At 42.4% G+C, this 15054-nt stretch overlaps 1 protein-coding gene across 2 annotated transcripts in view; it reads right to left on the reverse strand.

The window, feature by feature from the left end:
- The window catches only part of LRRK1 (leucine rich repeat kinase 1), a 162024-nt gene that overhangs the window by 120388 nt on the left and 26582 nt on the right, over positions 1-15054 (reverse strand). The window lies entirely within an intron of this gene.

A 15054-nucleotide genomic window follows, 5' to 3' on the forward strand; every position in this document is an offset into this window, starting at 1 on the left:
GGTCTTGTCTACATATGCCCCTGAGTTGACAGTCTATGTTGCAGAGCTTCCCCAAGCCTCTGTCCCAATGTCAATCTTTCCTCTCTAGGGGACGTTTCGGTGTCCCAGGCAGTATTCTGCTTAATAGGAGTCTGTCCCCAACCAGAGTTGGATAGGACACATGGATCTAAGCCAGTTCTGTTTATAATGCTTTGGAGTAACGTGTGCTGATCAATTTTTCTTCTACCTTTTTTTCCTCGAGGCATCCAATGCTTTCTGTAGTACCTTCACTCTCCCCTGTACCCTGTTTGGCCCACACACTGTTTTTGTCTGAGATGTGGCAGAACCCTGATCCCCTTCCTCAGCAGACACCCATCCATCTGTCAACTTCTTACCATTTGCACCATCATTGGAATGCTGATTGCTAGGCAGTTTGTTCCACCCCATGCTGGGTATATTAGTGCCAGTGTTCTGTGCAGAGGCTCCCCATCCTCTTCAACTTCCTCCAGAATCTGCCCCATTTCCATATCCCCATGATGTATTCTGGGAATTTGCTGCCCTAGACTCCCACACACCTCCTCCTTTATTTGTGTTAAGAGTTAGTGCCCACAGGCCCCTTTGTGCCAGGCTGCATTAGAGTGGCATTCACAGTGTCACCATCAGCTTGGCCATTAGGGCCTGAACATTTGTCTCCAGAGTTAATAGACCCATTGTCACCCCATGTAGTACCGAGGGAGCCTCCATTTTTTAACTCTCCATCGTAAGGTGAGAAATGGAAGTGCCATTCATAACGGTGGAGACTGTGTCTGAGGATGATTCAGTGGGCTCACAGCCAGGCCCCTGTATTACTAGGCATTTATTATTCTGTAATGAAATGAGGTTTGGTAAACTAGAGGTCGTAAAGTTAGTAGTGTTATCTGTCCAGTCATTTCAGTGGTAATATTTGGAGGCTGACCACTGAGTGAAAACTCTGTACCACTTACTTCAGATTCTCAAGTTTCCTGAAGACTTCCCCAGGTGCCAGGGGTAGGAGAACCACCTGCTTTACAGCTAATACTCTGATTTTTGGGCATTTGGCCTATGGTACTGCACTGAATATTGATGCCCAAACTCTCACTCCCTATAGGCCCTTTTAGGGCAAGTTCATTGTTTTCTAATACCATCCAGGCACCACAAATGCTAGCTGAATTCAAAGGGCTTGGATTTAACCCTCTGTTTTGGTTTGGTAAAGCTGCCAGAATGCGATATACCAGAAATGGGTTGGCTTTTACAATGGGGATTTATTAGCTTACACGTTTACAGTTCTGAGGCCGAGAAAAATGTCCAAATTAGAGCATCAGCAGGATGGTACCTTCTCCCTGAAGACTGGTTACCAGTGATCCTCAGCTCCTCTGTCACATGGCCGGACACATGGTGACATCTGCTGGTCCTTCTCTCCCGGGTTTCGTCGCCTTCAGGTTCTGGCTTCAGTGGCTTCCTCTCTCAGTTTCTGTGTGTCCTTGTCTCTCTTATCTTCTCTGTGTGTTTCTTTCTGTTTTCTGTGTGTTCTTTATTCTCTTATGAAAGACTCCAGTAAGAGGATTAAGATTCACCTTGTATAAGGTGGGTCACATCTCAACTGAAATAATCCAATCAAAGGGTCCCACCCACAATAGATCTACACCCACAGGAATGGATTAAAAGAACATGATCTTTTCTGGGGTACATAACAGTCTCAAATCAGCACACCCTCCATTTGCTGAAGAACTTACAGTACCCCAAGCATTCATTCTATTGCTGCTACTTTCTGATTGGCTTTCAGGAGCATCTGCAGAGACGTGCCATGTGCTTATGTGGCTCCATGGGAGAAACCCCAAGGCCCAGGACTCCTTCCATGGTCCTCATTACCGCTGCTGCCACCGAGTGCAAACTTGTTTTGGGATCCAAGCCCAGTGCTTTTCCTAAGGCATCTTTTTTACCACCCATGCTCCCTGAAGCCAGGAGAGTGGTGTTTCTCTCTGTTTCAGAACCAGAGGTGGCATGAGCACCCCTACATTCGGAAGCCAACTCTGGATCACTGCCAGCAACCGAGGGCCAGGCTTCTTTTTCAGAGTTTGTGCTGGAGTCACTTGCAGAGGACACAGGCCCCTGCTGGGAATTTTCAGACTGGGATCCTGATGTATTGCGGTTTGGGTCTAACCAGATTTTGCTGGTCTGCACCTCTCAGTTATTTTGTGGCTGTTGATTTGTTAAAGCCCTGCTTTCTGATGGCTGTGGAACACTTTCATAGCAGATCCCAGGTGTGCTGCTGTCCCCAAGAAAATGCCGACCCCTCTAAAATCGTGGTGGTACTTCCAGAGGATACTGAGGCAAGACCTGTGGCAGCTGCTGCTGATTGTTGGCTATGGCTCGCTTGGCACTGTTATCAGCATGGGTTGCTGTGGAAGTGTCGTTACTAGACTTGGCAGGCTGAGGCTGGATGACACTGGGCTTTATCTGTTCTGGCACTGCATAGAATTCTATCTACATCTTTCATAGCTTTAGCTTCCAACCCTCTTGTGTGTAAAGTGCACGAGCAAGCGGGGCGCACAAATGAGGCTGGTGAGCCTCAAGCCCAATGCAACACCGAGGGGAGAAGCCCAAGCTGCTGCACCACTGCCATTTTCTACACTGATCCGTTGCCATTCTTGCCACCGCCACTGCCCCAAACCAGAAGTCACTCCACTCCTTTTCATGGCTGAATAATATTCCATTGTATGGCTATACCACACTTTGTTTATCTATTCATTAGTTGTTGGACATTTGGGTTGTTTCCACTTTTTAGCTGTTACAAATAATGCTGCTATGAACATTTGTTTTCAAATTTTTTCTGTGGATATATGTTTTCAGAGCTCATGGGTATAAACCTAGAAGTGAAATTGCCAAAACATATGGTAACTCTATGTTAAAAATTGGTGGAACTGCCAAACAATGTCAGCCAAACTTTTTTTTTTTTTTTTTTTTTTTTTAATCATCATTTTATTGAGATATATTCACATACCACGCAGTCATACAAAACAAATTGTACTTTCGATTGTTTACAGTACCATTACATAGTTGTACATTCATCACCTAAATCAATCCCTGACACCTTCATTAGCACACACACAAAAATAACAAGAATAATAATTAGAGTGAAAAAGAGCAATTGAAGTAAAAAAGAACACTAGGTACCTTTGTCTGTTTGTTTGCTTCCCCTACTTTTCTACACATCGATCCATAAACTAGACAAAGTGGAGTTTGGTCCTTATGGCATTCCCAATCCCACTGTCACCCCTCATAAGCTACATTTTTATACAACTGTCTTCGAGATTCATGGGTTCTGGGTTGTAGTTTAATAGTTTCAGGTATCCACCACCAGCTACCCCAATTCTTTAGAACCTAAAAAAGGTTGTCTAAAGTGTGCGTAAGAGTGCCCACCAGAGTGATCTCTCGGCTCGTTTTGGAATCTCTCTGCCACTGAAGCTTATTTCATTTCCTTTCACATCCCCCTTTTGGTCAAGAAGATGTTCTCCATCCCACGATGCCGGGTCTACATTCCTCCCCGGGAGTCATATTCCACGTTGCCAGGGAGATTCACTTCCCTGGGTGTCTGATCCCACGTAGGGGGGAGGGCAGTGATTTCACCTTTCAAGTTGGCTTAGCCAGAGAGAGAGGGCCACATCTGAGCAACAAAGAGGCATTCAGGAGGAGACTCTTAGGCACAAATACAGGGAGGCCTAGCCTCTCCTTTGCAGCAACCGTCTTCCCAAGGGTGAAACTTATGGTAGAGGGCTCAACCCATCAAACCACCAGTCCCCTATGTCTGTGGTCATGTTAGCAACCATGGAGGTGGGGTAGGCGAATACCCCTGCATTCTCCACAGGCTCCTCAAGGGACAGCCAAACTTTTAAAAGCATATTCCCTTTCACCCATCACTGTGGGGAATTTATCTCACAGACACACCTTTTCACATGTAAAAAGATAACGGCAGCATTATTTGTCATAGCAAAATATTAGAAACTGTCCAAACGCCTATTAAGAGGGGACTCCTTGAGGCGGGGCAAGATGGCAGACTGGTGAGCTGTAAGTTTTAGTTACTGCTCCAGGAAAGTAGGCAAAAAACCAGAAACTGCGTGGACTGGACACCACAGAGCAATCTGTCTTTGGGCATACTTCATACAACACTCATGAAAACGTGGAACTGCTGAGATCAGCGAAATCTGTAAGTTTTTGAGGCCAGGGGACCCGCGCCCCTCCCTGCCAGGCTCAGTCCCGGGGGAGGAGGGGCTGTCAGCTCCGGGAAGGAGAAGGGAGAACTGCAGTGGCTGCTCTTAACGAAAACTCATTCTACTGATTCAAACTCCAACCATAGATAGACTGAGACCAGACACCAGAGACTCTGAGAGCAGCCAGCCCAGCAGAGAGGAGACAGGCATAGAAAAAAAACAACACGAAAAACTCCAAAATAAAAGCGGAGGATTTTTGGAGTTCTGGTGAACACAGAAAGGGGAAGGGCGGAGCTCAGGCCTTGAGGCGCATATGCAAATCCCGAAGCAAAGCTGATCTCTCTGCCCTGTGCACCTTTCCTTAATGGCCCTGGTTGCTTTGTCTATTAGCATTTCAATAACCCATTAGATCTCTGAGGAGGGCCGTTTTTTTTTTTTTTTTTAAATCCTTTTTGCTTTTTCTAAAACAATTACTCTAAGAAGCTCAATACAGAAAGCTTCAAAGAATTGCAATTTGGGCACATCAAATTAAGAGCAGAACTAAGAGAGCTCTGAGACAAAAGGCAATAATCCAGTGGCTGAGAAAATTCACTAAACAACACAACTTCCCAAGAAAAGGGGGGTGTCCGCTCACAGCCACCATCCTGGTGGACAGGAAACACTCCTGCCCATCGCCAGCCCCATAGCCCAGAGCTACCCCAGACAACCCAGTGTGACGGAAGTGCTTTAAATAACAGGCACACACCACAAAACTGGGCGTGGACATTAGCCTTCCCTGCAACCTCAGCTGAATGTCCCAGAGCTGGGAAGGTGGAGCAGTGTGAATTAACAAAGCCCCATTCAGCCATCATTTGAGCAGACTGGGAGCCTCCCTACACAGCCCAGCAGCCCAGAACTGCCCTGGGGGGACGGCACTCACCTGTGACATAGCACAGTCATCCATCAACAGAGGACCCGGGGTGCACAGCCTGGAAGAGGGGCCCACTTGCAAGTCTCAGGAGCCATACGCCAATACCAAAGACTTGTGGGTCAGTGGCAGAGACAAACTGTGGCAGGACTGAACTGAAGGATTAGACTATTGCAGCAGCTTTAAAACTCTAGGATCATCAGGGAGATTTGATTGTTAGGGCCACCCCCCCTCCCCGACTGCCCAGAAACACGCCCCACATACAGGGCAGGCAACACCAACTACACACGCAAGCTTGGTACACCAATTGGGCCCCACAAGACTCACTCCCCCACTCACCAAAAAGGCTAAGCAGGGGAGATCTGGCTTGTGGAGAACAGGTGGCTCGTGGACGCCACCTGCTGGTTAGTTAGAGAAAGTGTACTCCACAAAGCTGTAGATCTGATAAATTAGAGATAAGGACTTCAATAGGTCTACAAACCCTAAAAGAACCCTATCAAGTTCAGCAAATGCCACGAGGCCAAAAACAACAGAAAATTATAAAGCATATGAAAAAACCAGACGATATGGATAACCCAAGCCCAAGCACCCAAATCAAAAGACCAGAAGAGACACAGCACCTAGAGCAGCTACTCAAAGAACTAAAGATGAACAATGAGACCATAGTACGGGATACGAAGGAAATCAAGAAGACCCTAGAAGAGCATAAAGAAGACATTGCAAGACTAAATAAAAAAATGGATGATCTTATGGAAATTAAAGAAACTGTTGACCAAATTAAAAAGATTCTGGACACTCATAGTACAAGACTAGAGGAAGTTGAACAACGAATCAGTGACCTGGAAGATGACAGAATGGAAAATGAAAGCATAAAAGAAAGAATGGGGAAAAAAATTGAAAAACTCGAAATGGACCTCAGGGATATGATAGATAATATGAAACGTCCAAATATAAGACTCATTGGTGTCCCAGAAGGGGAAGAAAAGGGTAAAGGTCTAGGAAGAGTATTCAAAGAAATTGTTGGGGAAAACTTCCCAAATCTTCTAAACAACATAAATACACAAATCATAAATGCTCAGCGAACTCCAAATAGAATAAATCCAAAAAAACCCACTCCGAGACATATACTGATCACACTGTCAAACATAGAAGAGAAGGAGCAAGTTCTGAAAGCAGCAAGAGAAAAGCAATTCACCACATACAAAGGAAACAGCATAAGACTAAGTAGTGACTACTCAGCAGCCACCATGGAGGCAAGAAGGCAGTGGCACGATATATTTAAAATTCTGAGTGAGAGGAATTTCCAGCCAAGAATACTTTATCCAGCAAAGCTCTCCTTCAAATTTGAGGGAGAGCTTAAATTTTTCACAGACAAAGAAATGCTGAGAGAATTTGCAAACAAGAGACCTGCCCTACTGGAGATACTAAAGGGAGCCCTACAGAGAAACAAAGACAGGACAGAGAGACTTGGAGAAAGGTTCAGTACTAAAGAGATTCGGTATGGGTACAATAAAGGATATTAATAGAGAGAGGGAAAAATATGGCAAACATAATCCAAAGGATAAGATGGCCAATTCAAGAAATGCCTTCACGGTTTTAACGTTGAATGTAAATGGATTAAACTCCCCAATTAAAAGATATAGATTCGCAGAATGGATCAAAAAAAATGAACCATCAATATGTTGCATACAAGAGACTCATCTTAGACACAGGGACACAAAGAAACTGAAAGTGAAAGGATGGAAAAAAATATTTCATGCAAGCTACAGCCAAAAGAAAGCAGGTGTAGCAATATTAATCTCAGATAAAATAGACTTCAAATGCAGGGATGTTTTGAGAGACAAAGAAGGCCACTACATACTAATAAAAGGGGCAATTCAGCAAGAAGAAATAACAATCGTAAATGTCTATGCACCCAGTCAAGGTGCCACAAAATACATGAGAGAAACACTGGCAAAACTAAAGGAAGCAATTGATGTTTCCACAATAATTGTGGGAGACTTCAACACATCACTCTCTCCTATAGATAGATCAACCAGACAGAAGACCAATAAGGAAATTGAAAACCTAAACAATCTGATAAATGAATTAGATTTAACAGACATCTACAGGACATTACATCCCAAATCACCAGGATACACATACTTTTCTAGTGCTCACGGAACTTTCTCCAGAATAGATCATATGCTGGGACATAAAACAAGCCTCAATAAATTTAAAAACATTGAAATTATTCAAAGCACATTCTCTGACCACAATGGAATACAATTAGAAGTCAATAACCATCAGAGACTTAGAAAATTCACAAATACCTGGAGGTTAAACAACACACTCCTAAACAATCAGTGGGTTAAAGAAGAAATAGCAAGAGAAATTGCTAAATATATAGAGACGAATGAAAATGAGAACACAACATACCAAAACCTATGGGACGCAGCAAAAGCAGTGCTAAGGGGGAAATTTATAGCACTAAACGCATATATTAAAAAGGAAGAAAGAGCCAAAATCAAAGAACTAATGGATCAACTGAAGAAGCTAGAAAATGAACAGCAAACCAATCCTAAACCAAGTACAAGAAAAGAAATAACAAGGATTAAAGCAGAAATAAATGACATAGAGAACAAAAAAACAATAGAAAGGATAAATATCACCAAAAGTTGGTTCTTTGAGAAGATCAACAAGATTGAGAAGCCCCAAGCTAGACTGACAAAATCAAAAAGAGAGAAGACCCATATAAACAAAATAATGAATGAAAAAGGTGACATAACTGCAGATCCTGAAGAAATTTAAAAAATTATAAGAGGATATTATGAACAACTGTATGGCAACAAACTGGATAATGTAGAAGAAATGGACAATTTCCTGGAAACATATGAACAACCTAGACTGACCAGAGAAGAAATAGAAGACCTCAACCAACCCATCACAAGCAAAGAGATCCAATCAGTCATCAAAAATCTTCCCACAAATAAATGCCCAGGGCCAGATGGCTTCACAGGGGAATTCTACCAAACTTTCCAGAAAGAACTGACACCAATCTTACTCAAACTCTTTCAAAACATTGAAAAAAATGGAACACTACCTAACTCATTTTATGAAGCTAACATCAATCTAATACCAAAAGCAGGCAAAGATGCTACAAAAAAGGAAAACTACCGGCCAATCTCCCTAATGAATATAGATGCAAAAATCCTCAACAAAATACTTGCAAATCGAATCCAAAGACACATTAAAAAAATCATACACCATGACCAAGTGGGGTTCATTCCAGGCATGCAAGGATGGTTCAACATAAGAAAAACAATCAATGTATTACAACACATTAAAAACTCGAAAGGGAAAAATCAATTGATCATCTCAATAGATGCTGAAAAAGCATTTGACAAAATCCAACATCCCTTTTTGATAAAAACATTTCAAAAGGTAGGAATTGAAGGAAACTTCCTCAACATGATAAAGAGCATATATGAAAAACCCACAGCCAGCATAGTACTCAATGGTGAGAGACTGAAAGCCTTCCCTCTAAGATCAGGAACAAGACAAGGATGCCCGCTGTCACCACTGTTATTCAACATTGTGCTGGAAGTGCTAGCCAGGGCAATCCGGCAAGACAAAGAAATAAAAGGCATCCAAATTGGAAAAGAAGAAGTAAAACTGTCATTGTTTGCAGATGATATGATCTTATATCTAGAAAACCCTGAGAAATCAACGATACACCTACTAGAGCTAATAAACAAATTTAGCAAAGTAGCGGGATACAAGATTAATGCACATAAGTCAGTAATGTTTCTATATGCTAGAAATGAACAAACTGAAGAGACACTCAAGAAAAAGATACCATTTTCAATAGCAACTAAAAAAATCAAGTACCTAGGAATAAACTTAACCAAAGATGTAAAAGACCTATACAAAGAAAACTACATAACTCTACTAAAAGAAATAGAAGGGGACCTTAAAAGATGGAAAAATATTCCATGTTCATGGATAGGAAGGCTAAATGTCACTAAGATGTCAATTCTACCCAAACTCATCTACAGATTCAATGCAATCCCAATCAAAATTCCAACAACCTACTTTGCAGACTTGGAAAAGCTAGTTATCAAATTTATTTGGAAAGGGAAGATGCCTCGAATTGCTAAAGACACTCTAAAAAAGAAAAACGAAGTGGGAGGACTTACACTCCCTGACTTTGAAGCTTATTATAAAGCCACAGTTGCCAAAACAGCATGGTACTGGCACAAAGATAGACATATAGATCAATGGAATCGAATTGAGAATTCAGAGATAGACCCTCAGATCTATGGCCGACTGATCTTTGATAAGGCCCCCAAAGTCACTGAACTGAGCCATAATGGTCTTTTCAACAAATGGGGCTGGGAGAGTTGGATATCCATATCCAAAAGAATGAAAGAGGACCCCTACCTCACCCCCTACACAAAAATTAACTCAAAATGGACCAAAGATCTCAATATAAAAGAAAGTACCATTAAACTCCTAGAAGATAATGTAGGAAAACATCTTCAAGACCTTGTATTAGGAGGCCACTTCCTAGACTTTACACCCAAAGCACAAGCAACAAAAGAGAAAATAGATAAATGGGAACTCCTCAAGCTTAGAAGTTTCTGCATCTCAAAGGAATTTCTCAAAAAGGTAAAGAGGCAGCCAACTCAATGGGAAAAAATTTTTGGAAACCATGTATCTGACAAAAGACTGATATCTTGCATATACAAAGAAATCCTACAACTCAATGACAATAGTACAGTCGGCCCAATTATAAAATGGGCAAAAGATATGAAAAGACAGTTCTCTGAAGAGGAAATACAAATGGCCAAGAAACACATGAAAAAATGTTCAGCTTCACTAGCTATTAGAGAGATGCAAATTAAGACCACAATGAGATACCATCTAACACCGGTTAGAATGGCTGCCATTAAACAAACAGGAAACTACAAATGCTGGAGGGGATGTGGAGAAATTGGAACTCTTATTCATTGTTGGTGGGACTGTATAATGGTTCAGCCACTCTGGAAGTCAGTCTGGCAGTTCCTTAGAAAACTAGATATAGAGCTACCATTCGATCCGGCGATTGCAGTTCTCGGTATATACCCGGAAGATCGGAAAGCAGTGACACGAACAGATATCTGCACGCCAATGTTCATAGCAGCATTATTCACAATTGCCAAGAGATGGAAACAACCCAAATGTCCTTCAACAGATGAGTGGATAAATAAAATGTGGTATATACACACGATGGAATACTACGCGGCAGTAAGAAGGAACGATCTGGTGAAACATATGACAACATGGATGAACCTTGAAGACATAATGCTGAGCGAAATAAGCCAGGCACAAAAAGAGAAATATTATATGCTACCACTAATGTGAACTTTGAAAAATGTAAAACAAATGGTTTATAATGTAGAATGTAGGGGAACTAGCAGTAGAGAGCAATTAAGGAAGGGGGAACAATAATCCAAGAAGAACAGATAAGCTATTTAACGTTCTGGGGATGCCCAGAAATGACTATGGTCTGTTAATTTCTGATGGATGTAGTAGGAACAAGTTCACTGAAATGTTGCTATATTATGTAACTTTCTTGGGGTAAAGTAGGAACATGTTGGAAGTTAAGCAGTTATCTTAGGTTAGTTGTCTTTTTCTTTCTCCCTTGTTATGGTCTCTTTAAAATGTTCTTTTATTGTATGTTTGTTTTTTTTTAACTTTTTTTTACATACAGTTGATTTAAAAAAGAAGGGAAAGTTAAAAAAAAAAAAAAAAAGAAAAAAGACAAACAAGGAAAAAAAAAAAAAAAGATGTAGTGCCCCCTTGAGGAGCCTGTGGAGAATGCAGGGGTATTCGCCTACCCCACCTCCATGGTTGCTAACATGACCACAGACATAGGGGACTGGTGGTTTGATGGGTTGAGCCCTCTGCCATGGGTTTTACCCTTGGGAGGGCGGTTGCTGCAGGGGAGAGGCTAGGCCTCCCTGTATTTGTGCCTAAGAGTCTCCTCCTGAATGCCTCTTTGTTGCTCAGATGTGGCCCTCTCTCTCTGGCTAAGCCAACTTGAAAGGTGAAATCACTGCCCTCCCCCCTACATGGGATCAGACACCCAGGGAAGTGAATCTCCCTGGCAACGTGGAATATGACTCCCGGGGAGGAATGTAGACCCGGCATCGTGGGATGGAGAACATCTTCTTGACCAAAAGGGGGATGTGAAAGGAAATGAAATAAGCTTCAGTGGCAGAGAGATTCCAAAACGAGCCGAGAGATCACTCTGGTGGGCACTCTTACGCACACTTTAGACAACCTTTTTTAGGTTCTAAAGAATTGGGGGAAGCTGGTGGTGGATACCTGAAACTATTAAACTACAACCCAGAACCCATGAATCTCGAAGACAGTTGTATAAAAATGTAGCTTATGAGGGGTGACAGTGGGATTGGGAATGCCATAAGGACCAAACTCCACTTTGTCTAGTTTATGGATGGATGTGTAGAAAAGTAGGGGAAGGAAACAAACAGACAAAGGTACCCAGTGTTCTTTTTTACTTCAATTGCTGTTTTTCACTCTAATTATTATTCTTGTTATTTTTGTGTGTGTGCTAATGAAGGTGTCAGGGATTGATTTAGGTGATGAATGTACAACTATGTAATGGTACTGTAAACAATCGAAAGTACAATTTGTTTTGTATGACTGCGTGGTATGTGAATATATCTCAATAAAATGATGATAAAAAAAAAAAAAAAAAGAGGGGACTCCTTAAGTAAATGGATGTATATCCCTTCAACCAAAAATTATGTAGTTGTCAAAAGAATGGTGATGACACCTTTTATGTATTAATGTGTGGAGAGAAAACAGGCAAGTTGGCAGGGCTGCATTTGTGTACAAACTGTTTTTCTGGGGAAAACTAAGAATCTATATTTGTTTTGTTTGTATACAAAGAAAGAAATCCTGGAAGTATATGAGAATCTAAGAACTGCAGGGGGCTGTGGGAGATTTTTCACACTTTTGGTACTTAGGGGTTTTGAACTGAGTGACCGTATGATGTGTGCAACAACTAAATTTTAAAAATCTTGGCAAGGAAAAAAATATGAGGTCATGTGTTCTGCTTTTTCTTCTGCATGTCTTCAGACGAGAGACACACCCTTGAGTTCAAACAGCATAAACTGAATCCAGCTGCTTTGCCTCCATGCAGGGACTGCCATCTGGCTTCAAATCCATGAGCAAGTCCGTGGAAAGAAAAGGAAGGAAGATGCAGCCCCACTGCGGCCCTCAGACATGATGTATTTAACGGGTGAATCTGAGGAGAACGGAACGGGTGGGTGATCACCATGTTGCCTTTGGAGGGTTAAAACGAACACAGCTCATCCCTCTAAAAGAAGGTGCTTAAAAGAGAAGTGAAAACCTGCTTCCCCTGTTTTGACCTAAGGCAAAAGGTCAGAGAAGCTAAACTTTTCTTTTGGTGGCTCTGTTGACATTTCTTGGGAGCTGCCCTCCTCACCAGCTGGGTTTTGAAGTGTGCAGCCGAGTTGCACCAGCTCTGACTCCTTCAATTTAGTACAAACCCTGGCTGGACCACGCTCTTCCTCTCTCTCTCTTTTTAATAAATGATATTCTGATTATTAAGTGAGGAGCTCCACAATCCTCAGTGACCACAAACAACGCCTGCCATGGCCCCATGCTCACCTTGACCCCACTCGTTGCCCCCTTCACGATTTTTCCGTGACCGCGTCCGAGGCGCTCACTTCAGAAAGCCTGAGGCTGAACATTTGAAAGACACTGCGTGATGTTCTTGGATCGACTGCAACCAAATGGTCACAAAAAGGTCAGGGAGTGGGGTGGGATGTGGGTGGGAACTGAACCTATTTTTAACCAAGAGAAAAAAGAAACCAAGAAAAAAGTGACATTTTCTAAGATTGAACTCAGCAAAAGAAGTAAGCTCGGGATCACTTATCTTTGCAACTCCTTTAAACTACTATTTATTTATTTAAATTTGTAGAATACATGGCAATAACAACAAAGATGGAAATCCATTGTTTGGCAGAAATTTTAGGGAGGAAGAAAATATAAAATTCTTCTGGTAAGTGTTCAAAGGAAACAGATTAGTTCATGTAATACACTCAGCTACTCGTCCTTATCCCCATTTACAGATAAAGAAAGGAAATCACGAGAGATTAAACGACTACAACAAGGCAGAGCCCAGTTTCTCACTGGGGCACCTGGGCTCCAGAATTTTCCTCTGAACCACCAAGCTTTGCTGCCTCCCTAACTCAGATTTTACAAACCAATGGCAGAAAGTAATTCCTTAGCAAGCTGTGGCACCCCAGTGGAGTAAAACAAGTTAATCACATTATGTCCCCATTTTAAGGACAGAAATTAGTGCATTTTACACAGACTTCTTCTTTAGGGCTGGACGTCTCTATATGTGATCCCTATTTAGGACACACCTGGAAAGTCTATGCAAGTTTTTAAGTATATTTTGAGTTATCCATGGAACCAGGGGAAACATATATTCTGTACTTGTCCAAAAGGGATCAAAAGCACTTCAAGCTGATCAGCAGGGCCTGAGGGAGAATCTGGAGTTGAAAGCCTGAAGGTGCCAGGGGATCATCTAGGCCAGCAACCCCCAGCTCCCACCAGCCCTACACCACCAGCCCACTGCAAGCCCCAGAGGCCTCACGACTCTCCATGGCTCAACCTTCAACTATCCACAGCACTGGGGGAGGCTCTTTCTACCACATCGTTACCCCTGTTTACGCATCAATCATAATACTTCAAGCTTTACCAGGCCTTTTCTTCTATGAGACATACATGTTTTGCTAAGTTGGGAAAAAACCTTGACATTCTGAAGATGTAGTACGGAAATATTTTGATTCTAACTAAAACATTTTCAATTAAAATTTCAACTAAACAACTTTAATTCAAACAATTTATTTTAATGATTAAATCAGGAGTCATCACACTTTGGCTAATAACACTCATTGGGAAGTGAGTTAAATGATTAGCCACGTTTTAAATTATGTGCCTCCAATGGTTTGGAATGAAATAAATTCAAGGCTTTTCCATTTTTATCATCATAATATTATCATCATGTTCACTAACAGAAATACATAAAGTCCAGGTGAGGCTAACTAACTTGCCCAACATCACAGAATAGACAGGGAAAGAAATGAATGTCAAATGCAGGACCAGCTAGCACATACACTTAGTGTGACGCTAAGGAATCTGCAAATAGATTTTAGCCATTTCTGTGCCACAAATGAAAGAACTGAGTCCCAGGGGTCAAACAAGTGCTCGGAATCTCACACCTACTGTGTGGCAGGCCCTGGGATTTGAAGCCGGCTCCTTCCAGCTGCAAAGCCCATGTTCCTGACACCATCACTTAGTTCTTTCTGCAAAATGCATACCTCAGAGATGCCCAGGAAATGCTGGAAGACAGAATCAGGTAGCAGACTGAGCTCAGGCTGTAGTCATCACCTCCTGCCCCAAATCCTTAGAAATTATAAATATGTATCAAGAAATACAAAGAAGCCCGTTGCTGGGGGGCTCACTGGAAGCAGGAGGGTCTCCAGAGCTACTGGCAGGAGTCCTGTGGGGAAGGGGACATAAGAGTGGGCAGACCCCTATGTTTTAGCCCCTCTCCAGCCTGGGCCAGGGGTCTGCCCATTTGGAACATCTAGTGGTGGTGACCGCCAGTGGGAACATGAACCCCCTGCCCAGAAGACATATTCCCAGTGTACCCAAGGACAGCTGATACAGTCCCCATGCCTCCTTTCATCGGGCTGCAGAAACTGATGCTGTGTTCTGACAGCTAAGGAGGGATCTCAAACAGAAAGGTCAACATCCAACCAGGAACCCACAAACATTTGAGGAAGATCAACACCATAAAGGAGAAGCATCAAATGCCACCAATAGAACCAGCAAGCAGGGCAGGCTACAGACCGG

The sequence above is a fragment of the Choloepus didactylus genome, chromosome 4 (genome assembly GCF_015220235.1).
Source record: "Choloepus didactylus isolate mChoDid1 chromosome 4, mChoDid1.pri, whole genome shotgun sequence".
NCBI lineage: Eukaryota > Metazoa > Chordata > Mammalia > Pilosa > Megalonychidae > Choloepus > Choloepus didactylus.